The following is a 16,824-nucleotide window of genomic DNA, read 5'->3' on the forward strand; positions in this document are numbered from 1 at the left end:
GGAAGAGAGGGAAGAGCCCATTCTGTTCGTGTGGTTGGCTAGTTTTGTTTGAACTAATCTGCCTTTGAATGGAAAGCAGCCAGTGGAGTAGGTGGACAGGACTGATAATGGACGCAGGAACTTTTCACCTCCAAATCCCTGGTTCAAATCCATGTCAGGAGAAAAAGTCATTGCCCTGAGCTCTCTGGTGATGCCCCTGTCTCCTGACATGTCTGAGAAGCAGCCAGCCTGGGCTAGGTGGTGTTCAGTGACCCTTCAAGCACAACAAGCCTGTAAACCTACCTGCACAGGGATGACCATAGGAAGTAGGGCCATCACATCACCTGACCTCTGCCTAACAAGAAATCCCATTGTCTCCGTGCCCTCCTCAAGGCCTTAATTGTAAGGGTGACCTCAGACACTCCTGTACTGGCACATCTGTCTATCACACACTCAGGAAGTCATTCTGCCATAACACTGAGGTCTCTGTCAGGGCGTTGCACAGGAATGTAAGTTTGATGGAGTTGGGCACACGTTGTGCTTTGGTGCCTGTTGGTCTTGGAAGCACAAGCCTTCTGGAGTGTGTTCAGTAGTTGTAGGCAGTGGAAGAGCGGCAGGGAATAGAGGAGACTTTTCCCGTAACTTTTTATTTTCTGCTTCTCAGGTTTGGAGCTTAGTCCTCTTCCGCTGGAGCTACATGGGCAACTGCTCACCCCTTCAGTTCAGTCAGCTGAGGAAGACTGGAGATGCACTTTCCCAGGGAGTTACTGGCTGCAGGACAGCAGTAGCATCCTAGAGCCCAGGAATCCTGGGTTCTATCCCTGCCTCTGAGAGAAGGGCGTGGTTTACTGCCTGGAGAGAGGATAACCAATGCATTTTCAACCCGAATGGGAAGCTTCGAAGAGAAGCCAAGGCCGTGTCTAGTGTTACAAAGTTCAGTCAAGGCAAGTTATGTTGGCGGATAGCCGCCAATTTCTGTCTGCATGCTTGGTTCCTTGGATCAGCACAGCACGTACTCACCATGAGTGGTTGCATCCATGTAAAATGTGGTGCACCACAGGTAGGTATCCCAGGGTGCCTTGCGCTCCTGTCTGGCTCAATGCCTTGTGGGACATTTTTGCAGAGCTTTGTGGGATACCAGCAATTTGCTCTGGGATTTCCAGGAAGTAAGGGTCAAGTTCCCACTGTTTCACTCGCTCTATCCCATAATGCTTGCTCCAGCCCATAACTTTTTGTGCCATTTTTTAAAAATCCCACAGTGCCGCCTGCTGCTTTTCTGTCTCCACCAGCTCTCTGGCAGAAGCATGGACCCTGCAGAGATCAGTGCAGTTCTAATGGCCATTGCAAATACAGGACACATGATTCTCCTGTATTCGCAGAACTGGAATGAGTACTACTCCACCTGCCATGTGAGGAGGAAGATGCAGAGATGCTGAAGCACAATAACTGGATGCAGATGGATGCAGGTGGCTGTTGGTATTCATGGACCAGCTGCATGAGGTGCGTTGTCACTTCTGGGCTTGAGAACCAAGCACTGACTAGTGGGATCGCAGTGTAATGCAGAGTTGGGGTGCCCAGCAGCGGCTGCAGAGCATTCAGATGTGAAGGGCACATTCCTGGATCTGTATGTTGAGCTCGCCCCAGCCAACCAGCCCAGGGACACCAGAACAAGAGCTGCAATGAGAGCAGAGAAGCGTGTGGTGATCGCGCTCTGGAAGCTTGCACTGCTGGATTGCTATCGGTCAGTGAGCAATCATTTCGGCGTTGGAAAATCCACAGCGGGGACTGTTTCATCCAAGTGCTAAGCATGACAGAATGTACCCCTCTGTCCACACCCTCTACGCTATTGTAATAATCTTTGTGCTAAGCACGCCTTGTGAGGTATCATTTCAGAACTCTTCATTGGCTGATCCATAGCATCATGGCTCAGCGTATGGAGCAGCGTTCCACGTGCAGTTAGCATGATGAGCTGAGATCACGACCAACAGTGTGTTTTCCAGCGAGCCTGGGGAGAGTTCAAACCAGTATCTCAGAGACAAATGGGACTGATACCTCAGCCAGGTGTAAACAAGCCTGATGGACCTGCTAAGTGTCCATTGTTTGGTAGGAAAAGAGGCAGGGGCGAAAAAATCTCCATCATGGCAAATAACCAGCCTGGGGTTTCCATCCACACAACCTGACTAGCGCTGTGCTCCCAGCTGGAAATGCTTCTCAAAGGGGGGACAGGACTCTAAAAAGAAGGGGCAGACACCTCAATGATCCTCTCTGACTCTGTCCATGGATTCACTGCAGGAGAGGGGACAAAGAGAGCATCCATTCAACAGAAGAAGGGGTCCTGGCCAGTAGAGAGCATGTAAAGAGAAAAACTTTACTTTGAATTTAACAGCGTTTGTTAAGTTAGGCACTAGCTGAGTTTTATCTTTATCTGTCTTGTAACCATTTCTGACTTTTATGCCTCATTACTTGGACTCACTTAAAATGTATCCCTTTGTAGTTAATAAACTCGTTTTATTGGTTTATCTAATCCAGTGCTTTTGAACTGAAGTGTTTGGGAAACTCATTTGGGAGAACAGGATTTGTACATATCATTTCTATTAATAACATGACGGACTTTATATCAGGTTGTATTGTCCAGGAGAGGGATGAGCAGCATACAACATACATTTCTGGGGAGTCCTGGGGTGTATTGGGGTCACCCTGTAGTATTACCAAGGCTGGTTAGGACCAGAGTGCAACCCAAGGGTGGCTGGCAGGCTGCAGTTACACACAGACACACTCAGGGTGAGGCTTGCATGCTGGAAGGTTATTTGTTAGCGACCAGGTGGGAAATCCTTCAGCAAGGCATTGTAAGACACCTCAGGTTACAGAACAGGGGTGACATCTACTCATCAGTCTGGATTGTACCCTATATCACCATTAATTGCCATTAATCATGTTCTGCTGCACAGGGCTGTGACTCTTGGCAATGTGCGGGACATAGTGGATGGATTTGCAGGAAGGGGGTTCCGAAAGTGCAGTGGGGCAATACCAGAGCCCGCACCTCCCTATTGTTGCACCAGCCCACCTGGCCGGGAGTAGATCAGCAGAAAGTTTCGTCAGACTTGTTCAAACGGCTCAAATGCGTATTCCCATTCAGCTAGGCGTAGTACTCCGCCTGGCACCCTGTACCTAGACCAACAGACGGAAGAACCGAAAAGTGGACGTAGACTCTACTCTGCCTGAGCGCAGGACGCTGATCTGATGTGACTGGTAATGGGGCTGCTACACTCCTGGTTCTGAATTTATTCTCTAACATTTTATTTTCTAACATTGTACAAGTGAAGTAAGCACCCAGCAGTCAGTGCCTGAGCTATCTCAAATGGCGGGTGGGCTGGCTGCCATTTTAAATGTGGAAGAAGAGTGTGGGGGAGGGAGGGTGAGAGGGAGATGAGGTTTCAGGTAATGAAAAGGAAAGAGAGGTGGACTAATGCAATACAAGCTCCCTCCCCCATCATCGGGGGCTCATTCGGGTTCACTTGGTGGTCCTAGAATCCTAGAACCAGAGGGTTAGAAGGAGCTGCGAGGGTCATCTAGTCTAACCCCCTGCCAGGATTTGTTGTGTCTAAACTATCCCGCACAGAGAGGTCCAGCCTTCTTTTGAAACCTCCAGTGAAGGAGCTTCCACAGCCTCCCTAGGTCTCTGTTCCACTGGCCTCCTGCTCTTACAGCTCGGCAGTTTTTCCTGAGATTTAATTTAAATCTGCCGTGCTGTAGTTTGAACCTGTCGCCTCTTGTCCTGCCTCTGTGGCAAGAGAGAACAACTTTTCTCCATCTTTTATTGGCAGCTTGTCAAGTATTTGAAGACCACTATCATGGTGCCCCCCGAATTGCCTCTTTTCCAAACTAAACATACCTGGTTCCTTCAGCCTTTGCTCCTAAGGCTTGTGTTTCCTCCCTTTGATCATCTTTGCCACTCATCTCTGGATCCCTTCCAGTTGCTCCACATTCTTTCTGCATATTGGTGACCAAAGCTGGGCACAGGACTCCAGCTGAGGCCTAACCAGAGCTGAGTATCACTTCCTGTGACTTGCATGCTCTGTCTCTCTTAATACAACCTAAAACTGCATTTGCTTTTTTTGCAACTGTATCGCATTGCTGATGCATGTCGAGGGTGTGATCCACCCTAACTCCCCGATCCTTCTCAGCAGTGCTGCCGCCAAGCCAGTTACCCCCCATTCTGTATTTGTGCATTTGGTTTTTCTTCCCTAAGTGTAGCATCTTCCATTTGTCATTGCTGAATTTCGTTTTCTCGTCTCCAGCCCAATTCTCCAATTTATCACTATCCTCTGAATTTTAGCTCCGTCCTCCAAAGCATTGGCAGCCCCCCTCCAGCTTTGTGTCATGTGCAGACTTGATCAGTGTGCTCTCTAGTCCTACATCCAGGTCATTCATAAAGATGTTAAACTTCAGACCCAGAACAGATCCCAGTGGAACCCCACTTGAGACCTCCCTCCAATCCGAAGTCATTCCGTTCAGAGTGACTGTTTGCGATTGTTTAGCCACTTAATGGTAGTTCTGCCGAGCCCATGTTTCTCCATCTTACTTATCAGAATGCCATGTGGGACTGTCAGCAATGCGATGCTGTTGCAAAAAAAAAGTACATACAATTTCAGATTGCATTAATAGAGGCACAGCATGCAAGTCCTGGGAGGTGACAGTACCGCTCTACTCAGCTCTGATTAGGCCTCAGCTGGAGGCCTGTGTTCAGTCTTGGTCACCAATCTGCAGAAAGGACGTAGAGAAACTGGAAGGGATCCAGGGGTGAGTCACTGTTCCACACTCCCTGGCCCTGCTGCGTTCACAGGCCAGCTGTGCTGCAGCAAGGGAGCAGAGCAGGGTGAGGGGACTGCTGGCCCGTTACTAAGACTCAATGTGTGTATGTGTGGAGGGGAGGGGTGTTGCTAGCTCCCAGTACCAAAAGAAAGGGAAGAGTTGATGGGAAATCAGGACCCTGAGACTGACAGTCCCCAGGGGCAATGGGGACAGGCCAATGCTCCAGGTCAGCCTGATTGACAGGGTGGGCAGGCTAATCAGGGAGTCAGGAGGCCAGGGAGGCCCATGTGAGCTGGAATTACCTGGGTCAGACAGGGTGGGGTCGAGCTAAGGAGAGAGCAGGGGCCTGAGCTGAGCTGGGGAGCAGAGCTGGGCTGGCCAGAGGGGCCAGACAAGCAGCCCAGGGAGAGCAGATCCTGTCCTGGGAGCAGAGCTGCAGCCCCAGAGCCAGAGACACAGGCCAGGGGGAGCAGATCCAGTGCTGGGAGCAGGGCTGTAGCAACCAGAGCCAGGGGAGCAGCAGCCTCCAGGGGCACTCCAGGCCCAGCACGCCAAGCGTGTGCTTGGGGCGGCATGCCACGGGGGGCACTGTGCCAGTCGCCGGGAGGGCGGCAGGCAGGCCACCTTTGGCAACTTGCCTGTGGAGGGTCCGCTGGTCCCACGGCTTCGGTGGATCTCCCGCAGGTGTGCCTGCTGAGGGTCTGCTGGTCCCGCGGCTCCACCAAAGCCGTGGGACCAGCGGACCCTCCGCAGGCACACCTGCGGGAGATCCACCAAAGCCGCGGGACCGGTGACCGACAGAGCGCCCCCCGCGGCATGACGCCGTGCTTGGGGCGGCGAAATGTCTAGAGCCGCCCCTGGCAGCATCAGTGCTGAGGCCGAGTGGAGCCAGAACTAGGGCAGTGGAGTTGAGGCTGGAGCTGGAGCAGCAGCCAGGTGCAGTGAGCAATTGCGGCCAGACAAGGGGGGACACTGGGCAAAGGGCCTAGTGCAGAAAGACACCCCTAGCCAACGGTCCTTGCAGGCCAGACTGGGAGGGGGATCTTAACCCGATGGGGGGGCTGATGCTGGGAAGAAGGGTCCCACCACCCAAAGCCCAGAGGTGTGTGGCCACCACCATTACAAGTGTCCAACCCGCAGTGTCCCTGCAGCACAGCCAGGGCCTGAGGAGACCTGGGACTTACAAGAAACAGACTGTGAATTGCCTTGATGTCCAGAGACACTCTTTGCAATGTTCCCTGCCACAGAGCAGGGTGATGTGTTTTCCTTTAACCTTTCCCATTTTTCCTTCTTTTTTAAATTAATTGTTGATTAAATAACTTGTATTTCCTTTAAGTTGTATGTAATGATCAGTGGGTCAGGAAGGTGCCCAGTGCAGACAGAGCACCCCAGAGTGGGGACACCCTAGCCCCTGTCTCAGGTGACCACAGCAGGGTTGGGGGTTGAGCCCCCCAGGAATCCTGGCCCAGCCTTGTTGGGGTTACGAGGACTCTGCCAGACAGGAGAGCGGAAGGGGAGTCCTCAAGGGCAGGGAGGCCTCTGGGTAAAGGAAGTGGGAGCGAGGGCTCAGATCCTTTTGCCAGCCCACTTCACCGGGGTAGCGCAGAAGCCAGGAAAGTTCCCCACAATAGTGGGACCATTCCCCCGTTTACAGCTAGGTGGGCACTTGAGCAGGGCTGCAGGCTGTGCGTAGTCAGGCGCGTGTTCCCCCTGGGGCTGCCCCTCTCTTATCCTTTCTTTCCCAGGGCACATGCCACTCTCCCCGCTCTCTGCTCCATTTCCTCGATCCGCTCCCTTTGCCCTTCTTGCCTCCTTCTGCCGCAGTTGCCCCTAAAGGGAATGTGGCCCCATGATAATCTCTTTGGTTTGTATTAGCTCTCTGAGCAGATCCCCCGCGAGCCTGCCTGGCCCTGCTCCTTGCTGGTCAGTATCAGCGCTGTGTGTCTGATGCTTTTGTGGCACCCGCAATTAGGGCAGGTGGCCAGAGAATATGCAGAGACCTTTTCCCCGAGAGCAGCTGCTGCATCCAGTCAGAGCTTGAGTCTCCTAGGAAATGGGAAGTGAGCGGGGCTCTGCAGGCCTTTCCTAGAACTCCCTGTACCCAGCTACCCACACCCAGGAGTGGCTGCTATGCAGGTTTGAGTCACTGGGATTCAGAGCTGCTGCTCCGGGTTAAAATGTAAGCCCTGTCTCTGGGAAGCCGCTTTCCAGTAAAGCCTGATGGGCTGGAGGTCAGGGCTGGGACAGGAGGATGCTCCATTAGGATACAGGGGAGCAGGACTAAGAGAAGCATCAGGAGTCTTCCCAGCTTCTGCTAGGCCCCTGGGAAGATGGCACCTCTCCCCTCTGACAGCTTCTTGGGGAGCTGGGTGGGAGAAGTGGCTCCGAGCCCTGGGCTGCAGAGAGACCTTATTTCATTCCATTTCTGTCCAGGACATATGGCCAAGCGGTCGAGGGAGGGTTGGTTTGTTTCTTTGCAGATGGTGGTTGTGACAGCCCCTGGACTCAATGGCTTTCCTGAAGGAAAGCAGTTGCGTTGTTTTTAATGTCCAGGAACAGCAGGCAAGAGGATAACGGATCAGGGCTGGAGCATGGCAGGCCACAAGTCTGAAATCCAAATCCTTCTTGTTGTGACTCTGATTCTGCCGCCTGTGATTCCTCTCTGGAAATTATATTCTTCTGAAAAAGTAGATGTGGGTTCTGAGTCTGGCTCTACTCCTGGCCTGCTGTGGGCCCTTAGTTCTCCTCCCAGCCTTAATCCAGCTGCACTGCAAGGGCCAGGCTTTCAAAGGTATTCAGGCTCCTTAGATGCAGATAGGCACCTGGTGCCTAAATACCTTTGAAAACCTGGCCCTAAATCCTTTGGGGGCAAGGAGTGTTTGTCCAGCTTCCAGCTCCATGGGGCCTGCTGGGTGCCTTGAGGTGCTACCATAGGGTGACCAGATGTCCCAATTTTATAGGGACAGTCCTGAGATTTGGGGCTTTTTCTTATATAGGTACCTATAACCCCTCACCTCCTGTTCCGATTTTTCCACACTTGCTATCTGGTCACCCTATGCTACCATGTCCTACATGGTTAATAATCAAAAGTGACCGTAGAGAAATAGCCTTTCTTAGTCACTTCACCAGCCCCTTGCATGCACCACAGCCCACAGCTGCAGACTGAAGGGCTCAGAGAAGCTTTTACTGCCCCTTACGCCCCCTGCATGCGAGGGAGCTGACTTCCGGCACCTATCAGCAGCAGAATGGCTGATCACTGAGCTGCCCGTGCACAGATTCCTGAGGAGACAGTGGGGCTGCAGGTGCCGCAAAGTGACTGATTTGGCCTGTCGAACCTGTATTGCTGCTGCTGCGGTAGAAGGAAAGAGCCCAGAGTGACTCCTAGTTCTGAGGAGGAGTTTGCAGGGCCGGGAGTTAGCAGAACCAGCTTTTTGTTTCTTCACTGAGTGCAATTGCTCCAGAGTCTCTAAGGGCCAGGTTTTTAAAGGTTCTTAGAAATCTAATTCCCATTAAAATGAGTGGCTAAATACCTTTAGCCACTATGACCGAACAGCTGCAAACACATGAATTCTATAACTGAATCACCCCCAAAGAAGCTCTGTGGTTTGAAATACAGGAATAGAAGTTCTGAGAACTCAGATGAGTTTGGGGAACAGACAAATGGGTGGAGATGTCAGAACTTAGCACTTCTAAAGCGGTCCCAATTCCCCTTGTAAGAGCTGTGCTTGAGGGCGCCACTCCACGGCACCACCTGCTAGCTGCTCCGTGCAGTGCTTAGAGATGTGGTCAGAGTTTAGTGTTGGCAGCATTGCCAATCTTAAAACGCTCAAAAATCGTGAGTCCAGCTCCAAAATCATCATGAGATTGGCTTAAAAACATGGCAGTTTTAAAGCCAAACAGATCTGGCTTCTTTCTATTTGCCAGCTGGTGTCATAGTGTTTAGGGGTCACATTTTCATCACTGAGGGTTAGAAACGCCCTTTTAAAAAAATGAAAGCTGGGGCTTTAAGAAAAAACACCAAGAGACATGTGAAAAAAATAATCCTGAGAGCCTGGGCGGTGGCGGGGACGTCTGGAGCTGAATGCATGAGGCTCTACTGTACGAGCTAAAAGCCGTGTCTCAGCCCAGGCTGTAGCGGACACATCAGTCGCTAGCTGGCCTCGTTGCCACTAGATGGGGATGGAGTGCCACACCAAGCAGGCACCGGTTACTCTGGGAATGCTGAAATACAGCTGTCACAGTTCAGGGGAGCTGTGCCTGTATTACCCCTCTGAGGTCCCTCAAGAACACCCACACTTGGCTCCTACCTCTCCAGCCATCACCTCTCTTGGATGGAGACCCACGTCTCTCCTGCCTAACCAGGGTTTTTCCAGGGTGCACAGCTCCCTGCCTACACCGTGATATTCCCAGCCAGCCAGGCCGCCTAACCAGGCCAGCATCTGCGCTTTGCTTCCTCTTCCAAGGCGATGAACAGCTGTACCTAAGGCACCACACGGCTCTTTCTAAGCAAACACATTTATTCTTAATGCAATATCATTACAGAGAAAACGTTAAAGCAATTAAAGAACCTACATGTATGCTAATAAGCTTATCAGAGCTCACCCCCAGCTCCAGCAAGGGCTTTGGGAGGAGTCAGGCCTTCCAACCCCACCAAAGAGTTTTTCTGTAGTTACATGGTTACTTGCTCCAAACAAGTACAACCATGAAAAAGTTTGTTCTCTTCTTTATAAAGCTGAGGGCTTTGAACTTCAGAATCCTGGACTAGGTGATGAGCGCACAATGTTTCTCACCTCAGGGCATAGCTGCGAAAGGCTGCATCTTTGCATAACCAGAGGTGGAATTTTGCACTCCCCTATCCCCACATATTTCCTAGGAAACCCACTTAACTTTGTACCAAAAGGTCATTCTCTTTTGGCACATTGTTTAAAATACCCCTATGAAGCTTATGACACTTCCCAGAGCTCACAATGGTCATGTCTCCCCCTTTGAGATGTTACATACAATCTCACAATGATACATATATTTTGTATTTTTAATACACTGGATTCCAAAGCTACACTTCATTCAATAACGTTTTTCAAGAATATTGCCCTGTCATAATGGAAAAAAAACCAGTTACTGTCAATGTTCCGTTGTGGTTTTAAAAATATGCTTTGTCTGAGTGTGCATCTTCCTTTTGCGGTCACTGTCGGCAAATATTCAATGAATGAACAGCCTGGCGGGATTCTTGAAGGAAGCAGCAAAATTAAAGCACATTATGCAGCGGAGTGGAAGGATAGGCTTGGAAGGAAGAACTTGTTCATAAAAATGTCAGGCAATGTCAATTTCAGTCACATGCATTGAACTTGACAGACAGGCAAAGGAAGGAAAATCATAGAATCATAGAATATCAGGGTTGGAAGGGACCTCAGGAGGTCATCTAGTCCAACCCCCTGCTCAAAGCAGGACCAATCCCCAACTAAATCATCCCAGCCAGGGCTTTGTCAAGCCTGACCTTAAAAACCTGTAAGGAAGGAGATTCCACCACCTCCCTGGGGAACCCATTTCAGTGCTTCACCACCCTCCTAGTGAAATAGTGTTTCCTAATCTCCAGCCTAGACCTCCTTCACTGCAACTTGAGACCATTGCTCCTTGTTCTGTCATGTGATTTAAAGAGACGTACTTCGCATATTTCTACATGTGACATTGACCGTTTGTATTTTAAGGTTGTTAAAGCTTTAACTTCTTGACTAGAAATGTCTACGGCCATTAAATAATTTTCTGATCTCCCCCCACATCATTTTCTACAACATTTACACTGATTTAAAAAATGCTTAAAACAAAACACCAATATTATCAACTGCAATTATAAAAATATAAAAAGCAGAGGACTGTGTCTGAGCCTCGCTCAGCCCCCCGCCTGCTGGGTGACCTTGGGCAATCACAGCCCCTCTCTGGGCCTCAGTTTCCCCATCTTACAATGGAGATAATGGCACTGACCTGCTTTGTAAGGTGCTTTGAGTTCTACTCATGGAAAGGGTGGTCAAAATAGTGAGGTGAGAATATTATTATTACAGAACATTTGCAGAAAGCCAGTTTCGAATGTGTACTGGCAGGGATTTGTATGTATCCAAGCTACTTTTATGGCTTGGTTACTGTCATATACGTGGGCCTCAGCATTTTCTCTCACCACCCCAGTGTGATAAGGCATTTGTCAGATATGGATGTGAGCCATAGACTTTAGCCAGTGGAGGTCCTTTAGCTGAAGGGCTGGAGACCTGTGTTTTGGGAGTGGAAGGTGCCTGGCTGTGTCCCTGCTGACCTGTACTGGGAATTGTTGATGATAAATTCATCCTTCCATACGCCAGGAGCTTGCCTGCTCTCCCCAGGCATTGGAAAGCAGAGAGCGCCCTTTGAGCTATCCCGTCACACAAGATCCAGTTCCTTGTACAGCCCATTAAACAGGCAAGTGATTGCAATATATTCACATATTCCATATGCTGCACCTGTGAGTGTCCCATCTCTGCCAAAGGCTTTATCTCTGCTAATACCTTGTCCTGTCACCTGATTGTTCACCCCTGGCAGCATCTCTTACATGTCAGAACTATGCTGTCACCAGCTAATGTCTCGTGCACTGTAGGGCAATTAGGGTTGAGTGAGTAGTGCAACAGATGATTGATCCTACCATGGAGAAAAACACTTGGCACACATGCTTATCTCTAATTACACACTCCTGTCTCTCCCTATTCAGCAAAGCACTTAGACCATGTGCTAATGTCCTACTGAAATCTTTAGGGCTCCCACTCAAAATCTAAGTACCTCGACTTAACCACTTGCTGAATTGGGGCCATCCATTAGTCAATGAATTTCACCTCATTTTCTGCTCCCAAAATGTCGGTGAACAGAGGGGGATTTCCTCCGTTGTGTCATTATTTGCCACACACCAATAATTCTTGGTCTGTAACTCACTGAGAAGATGTGAAGAAATTTGAGCTCATTGGAGGATGCATTGGTCCCCCGGCTCCTGCTCCTTGATTGAAAGGGAGGAGTTTGCAGGTGTGAGTCGTCCGGATGGTTTAGGGTGTTGAGCATCAGCATTTCAATCTGAGGCGCTAGGGTTCAGGAGCCAATGCTTTTGGATTGGGGTCGTCCAGTGGTGGTTGTGCTAGCCTGGGACCTGGGTCCATAAAGAGAATTACACATTGCAGTGCCCACATCTTAGGTGCCTAGAAAAACCACTGGCACAACAGTGGCAGACACAAAACCTGAGGAGGTGCCCAGGCATCCTGTACAATGAATGAGGAGACCTTAGAACAGCGGTTTTCAAACTTTTTTTCTGGCAACCCAGTTGAAGAAAATTGTTGATGCCCGTGACCCAACGGAGCTGGGGATGAGGGGTTTGGGGTGTGGGAAGGGCTCAGGGCTGGGGCAGGGGGTTGGGGTGCGGGGATGAGGGCTGCGAGGTGGGGCTGGGAATGAGGGGTTCAGGGTGTGGGGGGGGCTCAGATCTGAGGCAGGGGTTAAGGTGCGGGAGGGGGTCAGGGCTCTGGGCTGGGGATACAGGCTCTGGGGTAGGGCCAGGGATGAGGGGTTTGGGGTACATGAAGGGGCTCCAGGTTTCAGGGGGCTCAGGGCTGGGGCAGGGGATTGGGGCACGGAGTTGGGGTGTGGGCTTACCTCGGGCAGCTCCCGGTCAGTGGCACAGTGGGGGTGCTGGCACCGCAGACCGTGCTGCACCCTGGAAGCAGGCAGCTGCAATTCCGGCTCCTAAGTGGAGGTGGGTGGCTCTTGTCCGCAGGCACCGACCACCTCAGCTCCCATTCGGGGTGGGGGCAACGCGTGGAGCCCCAGGGCCCCCCATCTATGAGAAAACCTGCTGCTGGTCGCTTCTGTGGCACACCGCAGTGTCAGAACAGGTAGGGACTAGCCTGCCTCAACCAGGCAGCACCGCTGACAGGACTTTTAATGGCTTGGTCGATGATGCTGACCAGAGCCGCCACGACCCAGTGCCTGACATTCAGTCACCCAGTATTGGGTCGCGACCAGCAGTTTCAAAACCACTGCCTTAGAATAGGCTCCACAAATGCCACAGTGCTGTGGGGAGCTGCCCAAGCCAGCCCATGGGGGGTGCTGACAAAACGGGTGTGCATTAGGCCCTGTCCCTAGCACAGAGGTCAGCACTTAAGGCCAGGCTGCAGGGAGGTGCCCATCTCTGCTTGTGCTCCACAGCTGGGAACCCCTCTGTGGAGGCAAGTGGCTTGGGTACCTAGGAACATGTATTAGGTACCCACATTGCTCCACACAGAGTCTTTGGCCCAGTGCTTAGTGTACTCACCCAGCCGGTGGGAGCCCCCTAGTTCTCCTCTAGAATTAGTCTCACTTTTGGCAGAATGATTTAATTAAAGTGGAACAACTTCAATAGGAGACACTGAGCGAGACCACGTCAGAACACCCTATCGCTCAGTGGCTAGGGAGGCCAACTGAGCCGTGGATGCCTCTGTCCCTCAATCCTGTTTCCTCAACAGGTAGAGAGGGGACTCGAACCTGCCTCTCTCACAGCCTAGGTGAGGGCTGTAACCATTGGGCTAATAGTGATAAAGGAGGCCTTTTGGACATGTGTATAGTTAGTGCTCAGAGCATGCCTCCTGGCTCGGGCCCTGCAAAGAAGACAGGCAAAGGACTGCTTGTCTTCCCCGAGTCTAGGATTGCACTGGTGCTCAGGCATGAGATAGGAGTGCAGATGCCTGAAGTGACGCAGCAGCATGCGTGCCTCAGTCTCCGTTCCCCATCTGTACAGGGATAACACAAGGTGGTGAGGAGGATAAACAATGTGATGTGTCAGGATACCCCAGTAATGGGGTCATAAGCGTTCCTAAGAGATTGAAATCCCTGCAGTGACAAAAGTGGTTTTCAGCACTAGTTGCTTTAAATGTACTTCTGCCTTGGGGAATCCTGCCAGGACATGCATTTGCTGAGTATTTTCCGACTGTGACCACAAAAGAAGGATGCAGACAAATCAAATGTGTTTCTGACCGCAACTGAGTCGTCCCAGGAAATGTTTTGTCATATTTCAGTCATGATTTCTTTTCATGGGTCTCGCAATGTTTGGGGGTTTCTAGCCCTCCTGCTTGCAGAGAAAAAGTGAGCATGGTGACCACTACATCAGACGCTAAATAGAGAGGACTCAAGTTTATTGTTAAAATATGTCATGATTTTTAAGCAATCATGATTTTTTTCAGGGTCTAGCTCAGGATTTTTGGAGCCCTGAGGATGCCCAGAATACTGCTAACACTAAAGTGATGACTCATAGACTTTAGGGTCAGAAGGACCAATATGATCATCTAGTCTGACCTCCTGCACAAAGCAGGCCACAGAACCCTACCATCCACTTCTACAACAAACCCCTAACCTATGTCCGAGTTATTGAAGTCTTCAAATTGTGGTCTGAAGACCTCAAGCTGCAGAGAATCCACCAGCAAGTGACCCATGCCCCACGCTGCAGAGGAAGGCGAAAAACCTCCAGGGCTTCTGCCAATCTGCCCCGGAGGAAAATTCCTTCCCGACCCCAAATATGGCGATCAGCTAAACCCTGAGCATGTGGGCAAGACTCACCAGCCAGCACTCAGGAAAGAATTCTCTGTAGTAACTCAGATCCCATCCCATCCAACATCCCATCACAGACCACTGGGCATACTTACCTGCTGATAATCAAAGATCAATTGCCAAAATTAGGCTCTCCCATCATACCATCCCTTCCATAAACTTATCAAGCTTACTCTTAAAGCCAGATATGTCTTTTGCCCCCACTACTCCCCTTGGAAGGCTGTTCCAGAACTTCACTCCTGCAGCCATGACATGCTGCAGAGAGCAGCCAGCAGGTGGTGCTCTATCATACCCAACGCGGGCAAAGGGAATTGAGATTGTGCTGAAGTATTATCTGACTAACAGATTTTTGCTCAGGATGGAGAACCCTGGCTCTGGGCTTTGGGAAGCTTTGCTGACATGTCTGTTGCCCAAACCCATCAGAACTCCCAAGCAGGGTGCTCCAAGGGTTGGTCCTGGAGCCGGTTTTGTTCAATATCATTGAAGAATCATAGAATCATTAATATCTTCATTAATGATCTGGATGATGGGATGGATTGCACCCTCAGCAAGTTTGCAGATGACACTAAGCTGGGGGAGAGGTAGATATGCTGGAGGATAGGGATAGGGTCAAGAATGACCTAGAGAAATTGGAGGATTGGGCCAAAAGAGATCTGATGAGGTTCAACAAGGACAAGTGCAGAGTCCTGAACTTAAGATTGAAGAATCCCATGCATGACTGCTAAAGACTGAGGACCAACTGGCTAATTAGCAGTTCTGCAGAAAAGGACCTGGGGATTACAGCAAAAGAGAAGCTGGATATGATTCATCAATGTGCCCTTATTGCCAAGAAGGCCAATAGCATATTGGGCTGTATTAGTAGGAGCATTGCCAGCAAATTGAGGGAAGTGATTATTCCTCTTTACTCAGCACTGGTAAGGCCACACCTGGAGTATTGCTTCCAGTTTTGGTCCCCCCACTATAGAAGGGATGTGGACAAATTGGAGAGAGTCCAGCGGAGGGCAACGAAAATGATTAGGGGGCTATGGTACATGACTTATGAGGAGAGGCTGAGGGAACTGGGCTTATTTAGTCTTCAGGAAACAAGAGCGAGGGGGGATTTGATAGCGGCTTTCAACTACACCTCTACCCCGATATAACACGACCCAATATAACACACATTTGGATATAATGTGGTAAACCAATGCTCTGGGGGGGGGGAGGGCGCGGGGCGCGAGGCTGCGCACTCTGGCAGATCAAAGCAAGTGCAATATAACGTGGTTTCACCTATAACGCAGTAAGATTTTTTGGCTCCCGAGGACAGTGTTATATCAGGGTAGAGGTGTACCTGAAGGGGGGTTCCAAAGAGGATGGAGCTCGGCTGTTCTCAGTGGTGGCAGATGACAGAACAGGGAGTAATGGTCTCAAGTTGCAGTGCGGGAAGTCTAGGTTGCATATCAGGAAAAACTATTTTACTAGGAGGGTGGTGAAGCACTGGAATGGGTTCCCTAGGGAGGTGGTGGAATCTGCATCCTTAGAGGTTTTTAAGGCCCGGCTTGACAAAGCCCTCACAGGGATGATTTAGTTGGGGTTGGTCCTGCTTTGAGCAGGGAGTTGGACTAGATGAGCTCCTGAGGTCTCTTCCAACCCTGGTATTCTATGATTCTAAATACCTTTACAATTCTTAGAGATGCCGGAGCAATTGCACTCTGCACAAGTGAAAAGATGGCTCGTTGAACGGTTGGACCTGCAAACGCACCCTCAGATCTGGGAATCACACTGGCATCTTTCCTTCTACCAGCAGCCATATCACTGGTCACATCAGCTCCTCAGTGACATCAGCATAGCCCCACTGCCTCCCCAGGAATCTGCACTGGAACTTGGTCTGACATTCTGCTGCTGGTGCCCAAGAAGGACCAGAATTGGGCTGCTTCTTGCAGAGGCTGAGTAAAGAGCAGTAAAGGCTTATTTGACCCCCTATGGTCTGCAGCAGTGACTGATCACATGGGGAGCAGATGAGGTGGCGAAGAGGCCATTTCTCAACAGTTCCCTTTTCTTATTAATTATTTATATTACAACAGCACCTCAAGGCCGCCATTGGGACCAGAGCTCCATTGTGTGGCGTGCTGGGTTCCAGAGAATGTAGGGCTGGATTTTCAAAGGTATTGGGCTCCTAAAGTTACATAGAGGCCCCTAATGGGATCTTGAAGAGTGCCTAGGTGCCTCGAGTTGATGAATACCTGAGAATTGCCTCTGTGAATGAGACTGGATAGTCACTGGGCCATGGACTGCAACTAAGACTCTCCGTAGGTTAGTAGTTAGGGCATTCCCCTAGAATGTGGGAGATTCCAATCCCTTCCCCAATAACTGTGTAGCTCAGAGGTTCTCAAACATTATTGCACCGTGACCACCCTCTGATAACAAAAATTACTACCCGGCTCCAGGTGTGTGTGTGCGCGTGGGGGTAAAGCT

At 50.5% G+C, this 16,824-nt stretch overlaps 1 protein-coding gene across 1 annotated transcript in view; it reads left to right on the top strand.

The window, feature by feature from the left end:
* LOC127037352 (C-C motif chemokine 5-like) overlaps positions 1–16,824 on the top strand; it is a 411,611-nt gene that overhangs the window by 15,507 nt on the left and 379,280 nt on the right. The window lies entirely within an intron of this gene.

This window comes from Gopherus flavomarginatus, chromosome 19, assembly GCF_025201925.1.
Source record: "Gopherus flavomarginatus isolate rGopFla2 chromosome 19, rGopFla2.mat.asm, whole genome shotgun sequence".
Classification (NCBI taxonomy): domain Eukaryota; kingdom Metazoa; phylum Chordata; order Testudines; family Testudinidae; genus Gopherus; species Gopherus flavomarginatus.